The following is a 15,756-nucleotide window of genomic DNA, read 5'->3' on the forward strand; positions in this document are numbered from 1 at the left end:
CAGGCCCTCCCAGGCCCTACCATCGGGCCTATTTTTTAAGCCCAAGCCCGACGAGGGAGTCCTGGATTAGGGGGTGTCTGGATGGCTGGACTATACCTTCAGCCGGACTCCTGGACTATGAAGATACAAGATTAAAGACTTCGTCTCGTGTCCGGGAGGGACTTTCCTTGGCGTGGAAGGCAAGCTTGGCGATACAGATATGCAGATCTCCTACCATTGTAACCGGCTCTATGTAACCCTAACCCTATCCGGTGTCTATATAAACCGGAGGGTTTTAGTCCATAGGACAAGATACTCAACAACAATCATACCATAGGCTAGCTTCTAGGGTTTAGCCTCTCTGATCTCGTGGTAGATCTACTCTTGTACTACCCATATCATCAATATTAATCAAGCAGGACGTAGGGTTTTACCTCCATCGAGAGGGCCCGAACCTGGGTAAAACTTCCTGTCCCTTGCCTCCTGTTGCCATCCAGCCTAGACGCACAGTTCGGGACCCCCTACCCGAGATCCGCCGGTTTTGACACCGACATTGGTGCTTTCATTGAGAGTTCCTCTGTGTCGTCGCCGTCAGCCTTGATGGCTCCTACGATCATCAATGGCGATGCAATCCAGGGTGAGACCTTCCTCCCTGGACAGATCTTCGTCTTCGGCGGCTTCGCACTGCGGGCCAATTCACTTGGCCATCTGGAGCAGATCGAAAGCTATGCCCCTGGCCGTCAGGTCAGATTTGGAAGCTTAAACTACACGGCTGACATCCGCGGGGACTTGATCTTCGACGGATTCGAGCCACTTCCGAGCGCGCCACACTGTCACGGCGAGCATGATCTAGCTCTGCCGCCGTACAGTGCCCTGGAGGCCGCACCCGCATCGGCTTCGACCCTTAATTTGGAGCCAACTGCGCCGATCGAGGATGGGTGGTTGGACGCCGCCTCGGGGGCTGCGATCCCAACGGCGATCGAGCCAAACACCAGCCCCGCATGCTGCGAGACTCGTGACTCCAAGGAGCCGGACTCCTCTCCGGACTCCGAACCTTCCGCGCCCCTGCCGATCGAATCCGATTGGGCGCCGATCATGGAGTTTACTGTCGCGGACATCTTTCAGCACTCGCCTTTCGGCGATATTCTGAAGACACTAAAGTCCCTCTATTTATCAAGAGAGCCCTGGCCGGACTACGATCAGCAAGGTTGGGATTCGAACGATGAAGAAATTCAAAGCCCACCCACCACCCACTTTGTAGCCACTGTCAACGACTTAACCGACATGCTCGACTTCGACTCCAAAGACATCGATGGTATGGACGCCGATGAAGGAGACGATGAAGAACCAGCGCCTATCAGGCTCTGGAAAGCCACCTCGTCATATGACATATACATGGTGGACACCCCCAAAGAAGGAGATGGCGATGGAACAGCGGAGGATGACCCCTCCAAGAAACAGCCTAAGCGCCGGCATCAGCGGCGCCGCTCAAAATCCCGCCAAAACAAATACGGTGATTCCAGCACGGGAGATAATAATACTCCGGAAAGTGCCGAAGAAAACCCCCTCCAGCAAGAATTAGCACAGGAGGATGGAGAAACCAGCCCTCATGAGAGAGCGGCAGACAGAGAGGTCGAGGACGATAATTATATGCCTCCCTCCGAAGACGAGGCAAGCCTCGACGACGACGAATTCGTCGTGCCAGAGGATCCCGTCGAGCAAGAGCGTTTTTAACGCAGGCTTATGGCCACGGCAAGAAGCCTCAAGAAAAAACAGCAACAGCTCAGAGCTGATCAAGATTTGTTAGTCGACAGATGGACTGAAGTCCTTGCGGCCGAAGAGCATAAACTCAAACGCCCCTCCAAGAGCTACCCAAAGCGCAGGTTGCTACCCCGATTAGAGGAGGAAGAACTTGATGCGGCCGACCGGCCACCTCGTGGTCGCGACAAAGAGGCCTCTCGGCCCTCCACTCAAGCCGCACCCTGTACCAAGGCATGGGAATATGCGCCGGACTTACGAGATATGTTGGAGGACAAGGCAAGGCAAACAAGATAGATCTACGGATCGCGTGGGCACCCCACGGCTCGAGACGGTAACCGTCATGCCGGTCACAAATTCGGCAGAGCCAAACACAATAGACAAAGCTCATTGGAGCTACGTCGTGATATAGCCCAGTATAGAGGGGCCGCACACCCACTATGCTTCACAGACGAAATAATGGATCATCAAATCCCCGAGGGTTTCAAACCCGTAAATATCGAATCATATGATGGCACAACAGATCCTGCGGTATGGATCGAGGATTATCTCCTTCATATCCACATGGCCCGCGGCGATGATTTCCAGGCCATCAAATACCTCCCACTCAAGCTTAAAGGACCAGCTCGGCATTGGCTTAACAGCTTGCCAACAGGATCAATCAGTTGTTGGGAGGACCTGGAAGCCGCATTCCTCGACAATTTCCAGGGCACTTATGTGCGACCCCCATACGCCAATGACCTAAGTCACGTAATTCAGTAGCCAGAGGAATCGGCCAGGCAATTCTGGAAACGGTTCCTAACAAAGAAAAATCAAATAGTCGACTGTCCGGACGCTGAGGCCCTAGCAGCCTTCAAGCACAATATCCGTGATGAGTGGCTTGCCCGGCACCTTGGACAGGAAAAGCCGAAGTCTATGGCAGCACTCACGACACTCATGACCCGCTTTTGCGCGGGAGACAGCTAGCTTGCTCGTAGCAACAATATGACCAAGAACCCTGGTAATTCGGATACCAGGGACAGTAGTGGCAGGTCATGTCGCAACAAGCAGAAGCGCCGCATTAACGGCAACAATGCTGAGGATACGGAAGTTAATGCCGGATTCAGAGGCTCTAAATCCGGTCAGCAGAAAAAGCCATTCAAAAGGAATCCTAAGGGCCCGTCCAGTTTGGACCGAATACTCGACCGCTTGTGCCAGATACATGGCACCCCTGAAAAGCCGGCCAATCACACCAACAGGGATTGTTGTTTCAAGCAGGCAGGCAAGTTAAACACCGAAAATGAAGACAAGGGGCTGCATAGCAATGACGACGAGGAGCCCCGGCCGCCAAACAACAGTGGACAGAAGGGTTTTCCTCCACAAGTGCGGACAGTGAACATGATATACGCAACCCACATCCCCAAGAGGGAGCGAAAGCGCGCGTTAAGGGACGTATACGCGATAGAGCCAGTCGCCCCAAAGTTCAACCCATGGTCCTCCTGCCCGATCACCTTTGATCGAAGGGACCACCCCACTAGCACCCGTCATGGCGGATTCGCCGCATTGGTTCTAGACCCAATTATTGATGGATTTCATCTCACTAGAGTCCTTATGGACGGCGGCAGTAGCCTGAACCTGCTTTATCAGGATACAGTGCAGAAAATGGGCATAGATCCCTCGAGGATTAAGCCCACCAAAATGACCTTTAAAGGCGTAATACCAGGTGTAGAGGCCAACTGTACAGGCTCTATCACACTTGAAGTGGTCTTCGGATCTCCGGATAATTTCTGAAGCGAGGAGTTAATCTTCGACATAGTCCCATTCCGCAGTGGCTATCACGCACTGCTCGGGCGAACCGCATTTGCAAAGTTCAATGTGGTACCGCACTATGTATACCTTAAGCTCAAGATGCCAGGCCCTCGAGGAGTAATTACGGTCAATGGAAACACCGAACACTCCCTCCGAACAGAGGAGCACACGGCGACCCTTGCAGCAGAGGTACAAAGCAGCCTCTCCAGGCAGTTCTCCAGTCCGGCCATTAAACGACCGGACACTATCAAGCGCGCCCGGAGTAACCAACAACAAGACCGCCTGGCACGACCCGAGCAGGCGTAGCAATGCGGCCCCAACCCCAGCCCTCGCAAAAATGCGATACCAGTACTTCGCGTACATAATTACGCTCTAGAAATACCATGGGTACAGGGGGAGGGGCACCATCACGACACGCCCGAAACACGGCTTAAACCGCACCAGGGGCTGCCAATTTTTTAATTTTCTCTTACTTTCAGGTCTCCACTCTTCGGAAGGCATGTTCGGCAGTTCAATTGCCGCACAAACAATGCAAGAACCAGGGAAGCAGACAAGCCACGCCGCATTATGGAACTCCCAGGTGGTCTCTATCACGAGCAGTATACCTGCTTCGCATACTATTCCACAGCTTGCCCCTGGAACGGACATGTTACATAGTCCAACCTTTTGCTTATCGCATTATTTGTATCGTTCTGTTTGATCGCAGCCCTCTTTAATAAACAGTGCATAGCTTTTGTCTATTTTTGCATTACTCTTTTATTATATATATATATGTTCCTTAACGACCCGTACACTTTGGTACGGCCTAAATACGCCAGGGGCTTTAGTACCCCTCAATATGGTGTGAGAAGTCCGAACACTTTAACAAGTGCGGCACCCCGAATTTATAGCATTATATGCATCGGCTCCGAATCATGTCTTGGGTCAATAGTTGGGTTTGCCCGGCTCCTATGTTTTGGTGCCTTACGTTCCGCTCTATCGGCTAATGTAGCACTAGGAGAACCACTGCGATTGTGCCCCAGTTGAGCTGGGTCGAGCACCTCAGTGGAGAAAGCTAAAACTGACTGTCATGATGAAGCGAGAGTTGGTCGCTGTTCGAGAGGGTTTTCGAGTCCCTAACGACTTATGCCGCTTAGAGCGAGGAGCCGGCTCTGTCCGGCCAAGGCGTGGATAGCGCCCCGAATTCGGTCTTCCGAATACTAGGGGCTTCGCCGAAATTTAAAATTATAGAATTATATGGCTAAGTGAGAGTGTTCACTCATTATAGTCCGATTGCCTTGTTCGTTGGGCTGAGCGCCTCCCTCGAAGGACCCAAAGATGGGAAAAAGAGCGCTTAGGTTTATCCCCGAACACCCCAGCAATAGCGGCACGGGGGCAGAAGCCGACGACTTTCCATCTCTCAGAATTGATAAACAGCCGCACAGAAGGTAATATTTTAAATTCCAACAGCATTGCTTAGCGCATATGAACAAGTTTTCAGCGCACAGGACAAAACGAGCAAGTTTCACTCAAAAATTACATCCCTAGAACATTCATCCGCCACAAGGTAGGCACCCTTCAGAACATCCTTATAATAATTCTCGGGCTTGCGATGCTCTTTCCCCGGCGGTGGCCCGTCCTTCACAAGCTTCTCAGCATCCAGCTTGCCCCAGTGCACCTTAGCACGGGCAAGGGCCCTACGGGCACCTTCAATGCAGATGGAGCGCTTAATGACTTCGTGTTGGGGAACGTAGCAGAAATTCAAAATTTTCTACGCATCACCAAGATCAATCTATGGAGTAATCTAGCAACGAGGGGAAGGAGAGTGCATCTACATACCCTTGTAGATCGCTAAGCGGAAGCGTTCAAGTGAACGGGTTGATGGAGTCGTACTCGTCGTGATCCAAATCACCGATGATCCTAGTGCCGAACGGACGACACCTTCGTGTTCAACACACGTACAGCCCGATGACGTCTCCTACGCCTTGATCCAGCAAGGGGAGAAGGAGAGGTTGGGAAGACTCCATCCAGCAGCAGCACGACGGCATGGTGGTGGAGGAGGAGCGCGGGACTCCAGCAGGGCTTCGCCAAGCACTACGAGAGACGAGGAGGGAGAAGGGTAGGGCTGCGCCAACAGGGAGAGCAAATCACATGTGTTGGGCAGCCCCAAACCTCAAGTATATATAGGGGGAGGGGAGGGGCTGCGCCTCCACCTAGGGTTCCCTCCCTAGGGGTGGCGGCCAGCCCTAGATCCCATCTAGGGGGCGGCCAAGGGGGGAGAGAGGGGGGCGCACCACTAGGTGGGCCTTAGGCCCATCTGAGCCTAGGGTTTGCCCCCTTCCCCTCTTGGAGGCGCCTTGGGCCTTGGTGGGAGGCGCCCCAGCCCACCTAGGGGCTGGTCCCTTCCCACTATTGGCCCATGTAGGCCTCCGGGGCTGGTGGCCCCACCTGGTGGACCCCGGGACCCCTCCAGTGGTCCCGGTACACTACCGGTGATGCCCGGAACACTTCCGGTGGCCAAAATCATACTTCCTATATATCAATCTTAACCTCCGGACCATTCCGGAACTCCTCGTGACGTCCGGGATCTCATCCGGGACTTCGAACAACATTCGGTAACCGCGTACATACTTTCCCTATAACCCTAGCGTCATCGAACCTTAAGTGTGTAGACCCTACGGGTTCGGAAGTCATGCAGACATGGCCGAGACAACTCTCCGGTCAATAACCAACAGCAGGATCTGGATACCCATGTTGGCTCCCACATGCTCCACGATGATCTCATCGGATGAACCACGATGTCAAGGACTTAATCAATCCCGTATACAATTCCCTTTGTCTAGCGGTACGATACTTGCCCGAGATTCGATCGTCGGTATCCCGATACCTTGTTCAATCTCGTTACCGGCAAGTCTCTTTACTCGTTCCGTAACACATCATCCTGTGATCAACTCCTTGATCACATTGTGCACATTATGATGATGTCCTACCGAGTGGGCCCAGAGATACCTCTCCGTTTACACGGAGTGACAAATCCCAGTCTCGATTCGTGCCAACCCAACAGACACTTTCGGAGATACCTGTAGTGTACCTTTATAGCCACCCAGTTACGTTGTGACGTTTGGCACACCCAAAGCACTCCTACGGTATCCGGGAGTTGCACAATCTCATGGTCTAAGGAAATGATACTTGACATTAGAAAAGCTTTAGCATACGAACTACATGATCTTGTGCTAGGCTTAGGATTGGGTCTTGTCCATCACATCATTCTCCTAATGATGTGATCCCGTTATCAACGACATCCAATGTCCATGGTCAGGAAACCGTAACCATCTATTGATCAACGAGCTAGTCAACTAGAGGCTTACTAGGGACATGGTGTTGTCTATGTATCCACACATGTATCTGAGTTTCCTATCAATACAATTCTAGCATGGATAATAAACGATTATCATGAACAAGGAAATATAATAATAACCAATTTATTATTGCCTCTAGGGCATATTTCCAACAGTCTCCCACTTGCACTAGAGTCAATAATCCAGTTCACATCGATATGTGATTAACACTCAAGGTCACATCCCCATGTGACTAACACCCAAAGAGTTCTGGGTTTGATCATGTTATGCTTGTGAGAGAGGTTTCAGTCAACGGGTCTGCAACATTCAGATCCGTATGTACTTCGCAAATTTCTATGTCATCTTGTAGATGCAACTACTACGCTACATTTGGAGCCATTTCAAATAACTGTTCTACTTGGAGCTATTCTAAATTGTTGCTCCATTATACGTATCCGGTATCTCTACTCAGAGCTATCCGGATAGGTGTTAAGCTTGCATCGACGTAACTCTTTACGTCGAACTCTTTATCACCTCCATAACCGAGAAACATATCCTTATTCCTCTAAGGATAATTTAGACCGCTATCTGGTGATCTACTCCTAGATTACCTTTGTACCCTCTTGCCAGATATGTGGCAAGGCACACATCAGGTGCGGTACTCAGCATGGCACACCGTATAGAGCCTATGACAAAAGCATAGGGGACGACCTTCGTCCTTCCTCTTTCTTCTGCCGTGGTCGAGCTTTAAGTCTTAACTTCATACCTTACAACTCAGGCAAGAACTCCTTCTTTGACTGATCCATCTTGAACACCTTCAAGATCATGTCAAGGTATGTGCTCATTTGAAAGTACCATTAAGCGTTTTGATCTATCCTTATAGATCTTGATGCTCAATGTTCAAGTAGCTTAATCCAGGCTTTCCATTGAAAAACACTTTCCAAATAACCCTATATGCTTTCCAGAAATTCTACGTCATTTCTGATCAACAATATGTCAACAACATATATTCATCAGAAATTCTATAGTGCTCCCACTCACTTCTTTGGAAATACAAGTTTCTCATAAACTTTGCATACACCCAAAATCTTTGATCATCTCATCAAAGCATACATTCCAACTCCGAGATGCTTACTCCAGTCCTTAGAAGGATTGCTGGAGCTTTGCATACTTGTTAGCATCTTTCAGGATTGACAAAACCTGCTATTGTATCACATACAACTTTTCTTATGAAAACTTGGTAAGAAAACTTGTTCTGGCATCCATCTGTAAGATTTCATAATCGAAAAATACAGCTAATGCTAACATGATTCCGAGGGACTTAAGCATCGCTACGGGTGAGAAATTCTCATCGTAGTCAACTCCTTGAACTTGTCGGAAAAAAAATCTTAACGACAAGTCGAGCTTTCTTAATGGTGATACTTACCATCATTGTCCGTCTTCCTTTTAAAAATCCATATGTACCTAACAGCCTTATGACCATCAAGTAGTTCTTCCAAAGTCTACACTTTGTTTTCATATATGGATCCTCTCTCGGATTATATGGCCTCAAGCCATTTTGGAATCCAGGCCCACCATCGCTTCTCCATAGCTCGTAGGTTCATTGTTGTCTAGCAACATGACTTCCAAGACAGGATTACGTACCACTCTGAAATAGTACGCATCCTTGTCATCCCACGAGGTTTGGTAGTGACTTGATCTGAAGTTTCATGATCACTATCATAAGCTTCCACTTCAATTGGTGTAGGTGCCACAGGAACAACTCCATGTGCCCTGCCACACACTAGTTGAAGAGACGGTTCAATAACCTCATCAAGTCTCCACCATCCTCCCACTCAATTCTTTCGAGAGAAACTTTTCCTCGAGAAAGGACCCGATTCTAGAAACAATCCCTTATTGCTTTCGGATCTGAGACAGGAGGTATACCCAACTGTTTTGGGTGTCCTATGAAGATGCATTTATCCGCTTTGGGTTCGAGCTTATCAGCCTGAAACTTTTTCACATAAGCGTCGCAGCCCCAAACTTTTAAGAAATGACAGCTTAGGTTTCTCTAAACCATAGTTCATACGGTGTCATCTCATCGGAATTACGTGGTGCCCTATTTAAAGTGAATGTGGTTGTCTCTAATGCCTAACCCATAAACTATCGTGGTAATTCGATAAGAGACATCATGGTATGCATCATATCCAATAGGGTGCAGTTATGATGTTCGGACACACCATCATACTATGGTGTTTCAGGCTGTATTAGTTGTGAAACAATTTCCACAATGTCTTAATTCTGTGCCAAACTCGTAATTCAGATATTCATCTCTATGATCATATCATAGATATTTTATCCTCTTGTCACGACGATCTTTCAACTTCACCCTGAAATTACTTGAACCTTTCAATAATTCAGACTCGTGATTCATCAAGTAAATATACTCAACATCTACTCAAATCATCTGTGAAGTAAGAACATAACGATATCCACTACACGCCTCAGCACTCATTGGACTGCACACATCAAAATGTATTACTTCCAACAAGTTGCTTTCTAGTTCCATTTTACTGAAAACGAGGCTTTCAGTCATCTTGCCCATGTGGTATGATTTGCATGTCTCAAGTGATTCAAAATCAAGTGAGTCCAAACGGTCCATTTGCATGGAGTTTCTTCATGCATATACACCAATAGACATGGTTCGCATGTCTCAAACTTTTCAAAACGAGTGAGCCCAAAGATCCATCAACATGGAGCTTCTTCATGCGTTTTATACCGATATGACTTACGTGGCAGTGCCACAAGTAGGTGGTACTATCATTACTATCTTATATCTTTTGGCATGAACATGTGTATCACTACGATCGAGATTCAATAAACCATTCATTTTAGGTGCAAGACCATTGAAGGTATTATTCAAATAAACAGAGTAACCATTATTCTCCTTAAATGAATAACCGTATTGCGATAGACATAATCCAATCATGTCTATGCTCAACGCAAACACCAATCTCGATGGTAGAGGGAGCGTGCGATGCTTGATCACATCAAGCTTGGAAAAACTTCCAACACATATTGCCAGCTCACCTTTAGCTAGTCTCCGTTTACTCCGCAGCCTTTTATTTCGAGTTTACTAACATTTAGCAACCGAACCGGTATCTAATACCATGGTGCTACTAGGAGTACTAGTAAAGTACACATTAACACAATGTATATCCAATATACTTCTATCGACCTTGCCAGCCTTCTCATCTACCAAGTATCTAGGGTAATTCTGCTCCAGTGGCTGTTCCCCTTATTACAGAAGCACTTAGTCTCGGGTTTGGGTTCAACCTTGGGTTTCTTCACTAGAGCAGCAGCTGATTTGCCGTTTCATGAAGTATCCCTTTTTGCCCTTGCCCTTCTTGAAACTAGTGGTTTCACCAACCATCAACAATTGATGCTCCTTCTTGATTTCTACTTTTGTGGTGTCAAACATCGCGAATATCTCAAGGATCATCATATATGTCCCTGATATATTATAGTTCATCACGAAGCTCTAGCAGCTTGGTGGTAATGACTTCGGAGAAACATCACTATCTCATCTGGAAGATCAACTCCCACTCGATTCAAATGATTGTTGTACTCAGACAATCTGAGCACAAGCTCAACAATTGAGCTTTTCTCCCTTAGTTTGCAGGCTAAGAAAATCGTCGGAGGTCTTATACCTCTTGACGTGGGCACGAGCCTGAAATCCCAATTTCAGCCCTCGAAACATCTCATATGTTTCGCGACGTTTCAAAACGTCTTCGGTACCTCAACTCTAAACCGTTTAACTGAACTATCACGTAGTTATCAAAATGTGTATGTCAGATGTTCGCAACATCCACAGACGACATTCGAGGTTCAGCACACTGAGCGGTGCATTAAGGACATAAGCCTTCTATGAAGTAATGAGGACAATCCTCAGTTTACGGACCTAGTCCGCATAATTGCTACTATCAACTTTCAACTAAATTTTCTCTAGGAACATATCTAAACAGTAGAACTGAAGCGCGAGCTACGACATAATTTGCGAAGACCTTTTGACTATGTTCAGGATAATTAAGTTCATCTTATGAACTCCCACTCAGATAGACATCCCTCTAGTCATCTAAGTGATTACATGATCCGAGTCAACTAGGCCGTGTCCGATCATCACGTGAGACGGACTAGTCATCATCGGTGAACATCTTCATGTTGATCGTATCTTCTATACGACTCATGTTCGACCTTTCGGTCTTCCGTGTTCCGAGGCCATGTCTGTACATGCTAGGCTCGTCAAGTCAACCTAAGTGTTTCGCATGTGTCCCGAGGCCATGTCTGTACATGCTAGGCTCGTCAACACCCGTTGTATTCGAACGTTAGAATCTATCACACCCGATCATCACGTGGTGCTTCGAAACAACGAACCTTCGCAACGGTGCACAGTTAGGGGGAACACCTTTCTTGAAATTTTAGTGAGGGATCATCTTATTTAAGCTACCGTCGTTCTAAGCAAATAAGATGTAAAACATGATAAACATCACATGCAATCAAATAGTGACATGATATGGCCAATATCATTTTGCTCCTCTTGATCTCCATCTTCGGGGCTCCATGATCATCGTTGTCACCGGCATGACACCATGATCTCCATCATCATGATCTCCATCATCGTGTCTTCTTGAAGTTGTCTCGTCATCTATTACTTCTACTACTATGGCTAACGCTTTAGCAATAAAGTAAAGTAATTACATGACGTTTATGTTGACACGCAGGTCATAAATAAATTAAGACAACTCCTATGGCTCCTGCCGGTTGTCATACTCATCGACATGCAAGTCGTGATTCCTATTACAAGAACATGATCAATCTCATACATCACATATATCATTCATCACATCCTTTTGGCCATATCACATCACAAGGCATATGCTGCAAAAACAAGTTAGACGTCCTCTAATTGTTGTTGCAAGTTTTTACGTGGCTGCTATAGGTTGCTAGCAAGAACGTTTCTTACCTACGCCAAAACCACAACGTGAATTGCCAATTTCTATTTACCCTTCATAAGGACCCTGTTCATCGAATCCGATCCGACTAAAGTGGGAGAGACAGACACCCGCCAGCCACCTTATGCAACTAGTGCATGTCAGTCGGTGGAACCGGTCTCACGTAAGCGTACGTGTAAGGTTGGTCCGGGCCGCTTCATCCCACGATGTCGCCGAATCAAGATAAGAATAGTAACGGCAAGATAATTGACAATATCGACGCCCACAACTACTTTGTGTTCTACTCGTGCATAGTAACTACGCATAGACCTAGCTCATGATGCCACTGTTGGGGAACGTAGCAGAAATTCAAAATTTTCTACGCATCACCAAGATCAATCTATGGAGTAATCTAGCAACGAGGGGAAGGAGAGTGCATCTACATACCCTTGTAGATCGCTAAGCGGAAGCGTTCAAGTGAACGGGTTGATGGAGTCGTACTCGTCGTGATCCAAATCACCGATGATCCTAGTGCCGAACGGACGGCACCTCCGTGTTCAACACACGTACAGCCCGGTGACGTCTCCTACGCCTTGATCCAGCAAGGGGAGAAGGAGAGGTTGGGGAAGACTCCATCCAGCAGCAGCACGACGGCGTGGTGGTGGTGGAGGAGCGCGGGACTCCAGCAGGGCTTCGCCAAGCACTACGAGAGACGAGGAGGGAGAGGGGTAGGGCTGCGCCAACAGGGAGAGCAAATCACATGTGTTGGGCAGCCCCAAACCTCAAGTATATATAGGGGGAGGGGAGGGGCTGCGCCCCCACCTAGGGTTCCCTCCCTAGGGGTGGCGGCCAGCCCTAGATCCCATCTAGGGGCGGCCAAGGGGCAGAGAGGGGGGCGCACCACTAGGTGGGCCTTAGGCCCATCTGAGCCTAGGGTTTGCCCCCTTCCCCTCTTGGAGGCGCCTTGGGCCTTGGTGGGAGGCGCCCCAGCCCACCTAGGGGCTGGTCCCTTCCCACTATTGGCCCATGTAGGCCTCCGGGGCTGGTGGCCCCACCTGGTGGACCCCCGGACCCCTCCGGTGGTCCTGGTACACTACCGGTGATGCCCGGAACACTTCCGGTGGCCAAAACCATACTTCCTATATATATCAATCTTTACCTCCGGACCATTCCGGAACTCCTCGTGACGTCCGGGATCTCATCCGGGACTCCGAACAACATTCGGTAACCGCGTACATACTTTCCCTATAACCCTAGCGTCATCGAACCTTAAGTGTGTAGACCCTACGGGTTCGGGAAGTCATGCAGACATGGCCGAGACAACTCTCCGGTCAATAACCAACAGCGGGATCTGGATACCCATGTTGGCTCCCACATGCTCCACGATGATCTCATCGGATGAACCACGATGTCAAGGACTTAATCAATCCCGTATACAATTCCCTTTGTCTAGCGGTACGATACTTGCCCGAGATTCGATCGTCGGTATCCCGATACCTTGTTCAATCTCGTTACCGGCAAGTCTCTTTACTCGTTCCGTAACACATCATCCCGTGATCAACTCCTTGATCACATTGTGCACATTATGATGATGTCCTACCGAGTGGGCCCAGAGATACCTCTCCGTTTACACGGAGTGACAAATCCCAGTCTCGATTCGTGCCAACCCAACAGACACTTTCGGAGATACCTGTAGTGTACCTTTATAGCCACCCAGTTACGTTGTGACGTTTGGCACACCCAAAGCACTCCTACGGTATCCGGGAGTTGCACAATCTCATGGTCTAAGGAAATGATACTTGACATTAGAAAAGCTTTAGCATACGAACTACATGATCTTGTGCTAGGCTTAGGATTGGGTCTTTTCCATCACATCATTCTCCTAATGATGTGATCCCGTTATCAACGACATCCAATGTCCATGGTCAGGAAACCGTAACCATCTATTGATCAACGAGCTAGTCAACTAGAGGCTTACTAGGGACATGGTGTTGTCTATGTATCCGCACATGTATCTGAGTTTCCTATCAATACAATTCTAGCATGGATAATAAACGATTATCATGAACAAGGAAATATAATAATAACCAATTTATTATTGCCTCTAGGGCATATTTCCAACACTTCGAGCCTTGGACAGGCCTCCACCAGCCGCCGCACCAGCCCGGAATAGCTCCCAGGCAGAGCCCCTCCAGGCCACAGCTGAACTATGAGGCCCTTCATGGCCTGTTCGGCCGCCTTGTGGAGCTCGACCAGTTGCTTCAGCTGGTCGCTCAGGGGCACGGGGTGTCCGGCCTCAGCATACTGAGACCAGAACACCTTCTCTGTCGAGCTGCCCTCCTCGGCTCGATAGAATGCGGCGGCATCGGACACACTCCGAGGAAGATCTGCGAACGCTCCTGGAGAGCTCCGGATTCGGGTAAGTAACAAGTAACTCACGTTTATGTGTTTGCTTTGCATAAAGAATGCCTTACCCGCCGCTATCTTCTTCACCTCATCCAACTCCTGGAGGGTCTTCTGGGATTCGGCCTTGGCAGACTTGGCATTTTCAATAGCCACCGCAAGCTCGGACGCTCGCGTCTTTGAGTCAAGCTCCAAACTCTCATGTTTTTCCATGAGAGCCTGGAGCTCTTGACGTACCTTGCCAACCTCGGCCTCATACTTCTCCCGCTCGGTGCGCTCCGTGGCCGCCCTCTTCTCGGTCTCGACCAGCGCTTTCTTAAGGGTCGCCACCTCAGACGTGGCCCCTACAATAGCCACGATAATCCTGTCATTTTTTTTGCAATTGCACCTTTTTATATATATTTAATACAAGGTATTTCTTACCTTCATTGTCCTCGAGCTGCTTCTTGGCACGCCCGAGCTCTTGCTCGGGTCGCTCGAGGTTCTGGTGTAGCGTGTCCACTTCCGCAGTCAGTGCGGCGGATGCAAGCAGAGAAGCCTGCATACGCATATTTGTTGGGGAACGTAGTAATTTCAAAAAATTTCCTACGCACACGCAAGATCATGGTGATGCATAGCAACGAGAGGGGAGAGTGTGATCTACGTACCCTTGTAGACCGACAGCGGAAGCGTTAGCACAACGCGGTTGATGTAGTCATACGTCTTCACGGCCCGACCGATCAAGCACCGAAACTACAGCGCCTCCGAGTTCTAGCACACGTTCAGCTCGATGACGATCCCCGGACTCCGATCCAGCAAAGTGTCGGGGAAGAGTTCCGTCAGCACGACGGCGTGGTGACGATCTTGATGTACTACCGTCGCAGGGCTTTGCCTAAGCACCGCTACAATATTATCGAGGATTATGGTGGAAGGGGGCATCGCACACGGCTAAGAATATGATCACGTGGATCAACTTGTGTGTCTAGGGGTGCCCCCTGCCCCCGTATATAAAGGATCAAGGGGGGAGGGGTCGCGGCCGGCCAGGAGGAGGGCGCACCAGGAGGAGTCCTACTCCCACCGGGAGTAGGATTCCCCCCCTTTCCTAGTTGGAATAGGATTCGGGAAGGGGGAAAGAGGAGAGAGAGAAGGAAGGGGGGCGCCGCCCCCCTCTCCTCGTCCTATTCGGACTAGGGGGGGAGGGGCGCGCGGCCCAGCCCTGGCCACCTCTCCTCTCTTCCAGTAAAGCCCACTAAGGCCCATATACCTCCCGGGGGGTTCCGGTTCCCGGTACTCCGGTAAAATCCCGATTTCACCCAGAACACTTCCGATATCCAAATATAGGCTTCCAATATATCAATATTTATGTCTCGACCATTTCGAGACTCCTCGTCATGTCCGTGATCACATCCGGGACTCCGAACAAACTTCGGTACATCAAAAAGCATAAACTCATAATATTACTGTCATCGAAACCTTAAGCGTGCGGACCCTACGGGTTCGAGAACAATGTAGACATGACCGAGACATGTCTCCGGTCAATAACCAATAGCGGAACCTGGATG

This window comes from Triticum aestivum, chromosome 3A (assembly GCF_018294505.1).
Source record: "Triticum aestivum cultivar Chinese Spring chromosome 3A, IWGSC CS RefSeq v2.1, whole genome shotgun sequence".
NCBI classification, from domain to species: domain Eukaryota; kingdom Viridiplantae; phylum Streptophyta; class Magnoliopsida; order Poales; family Poaceae; genus Triticum; species Triticum aestivum.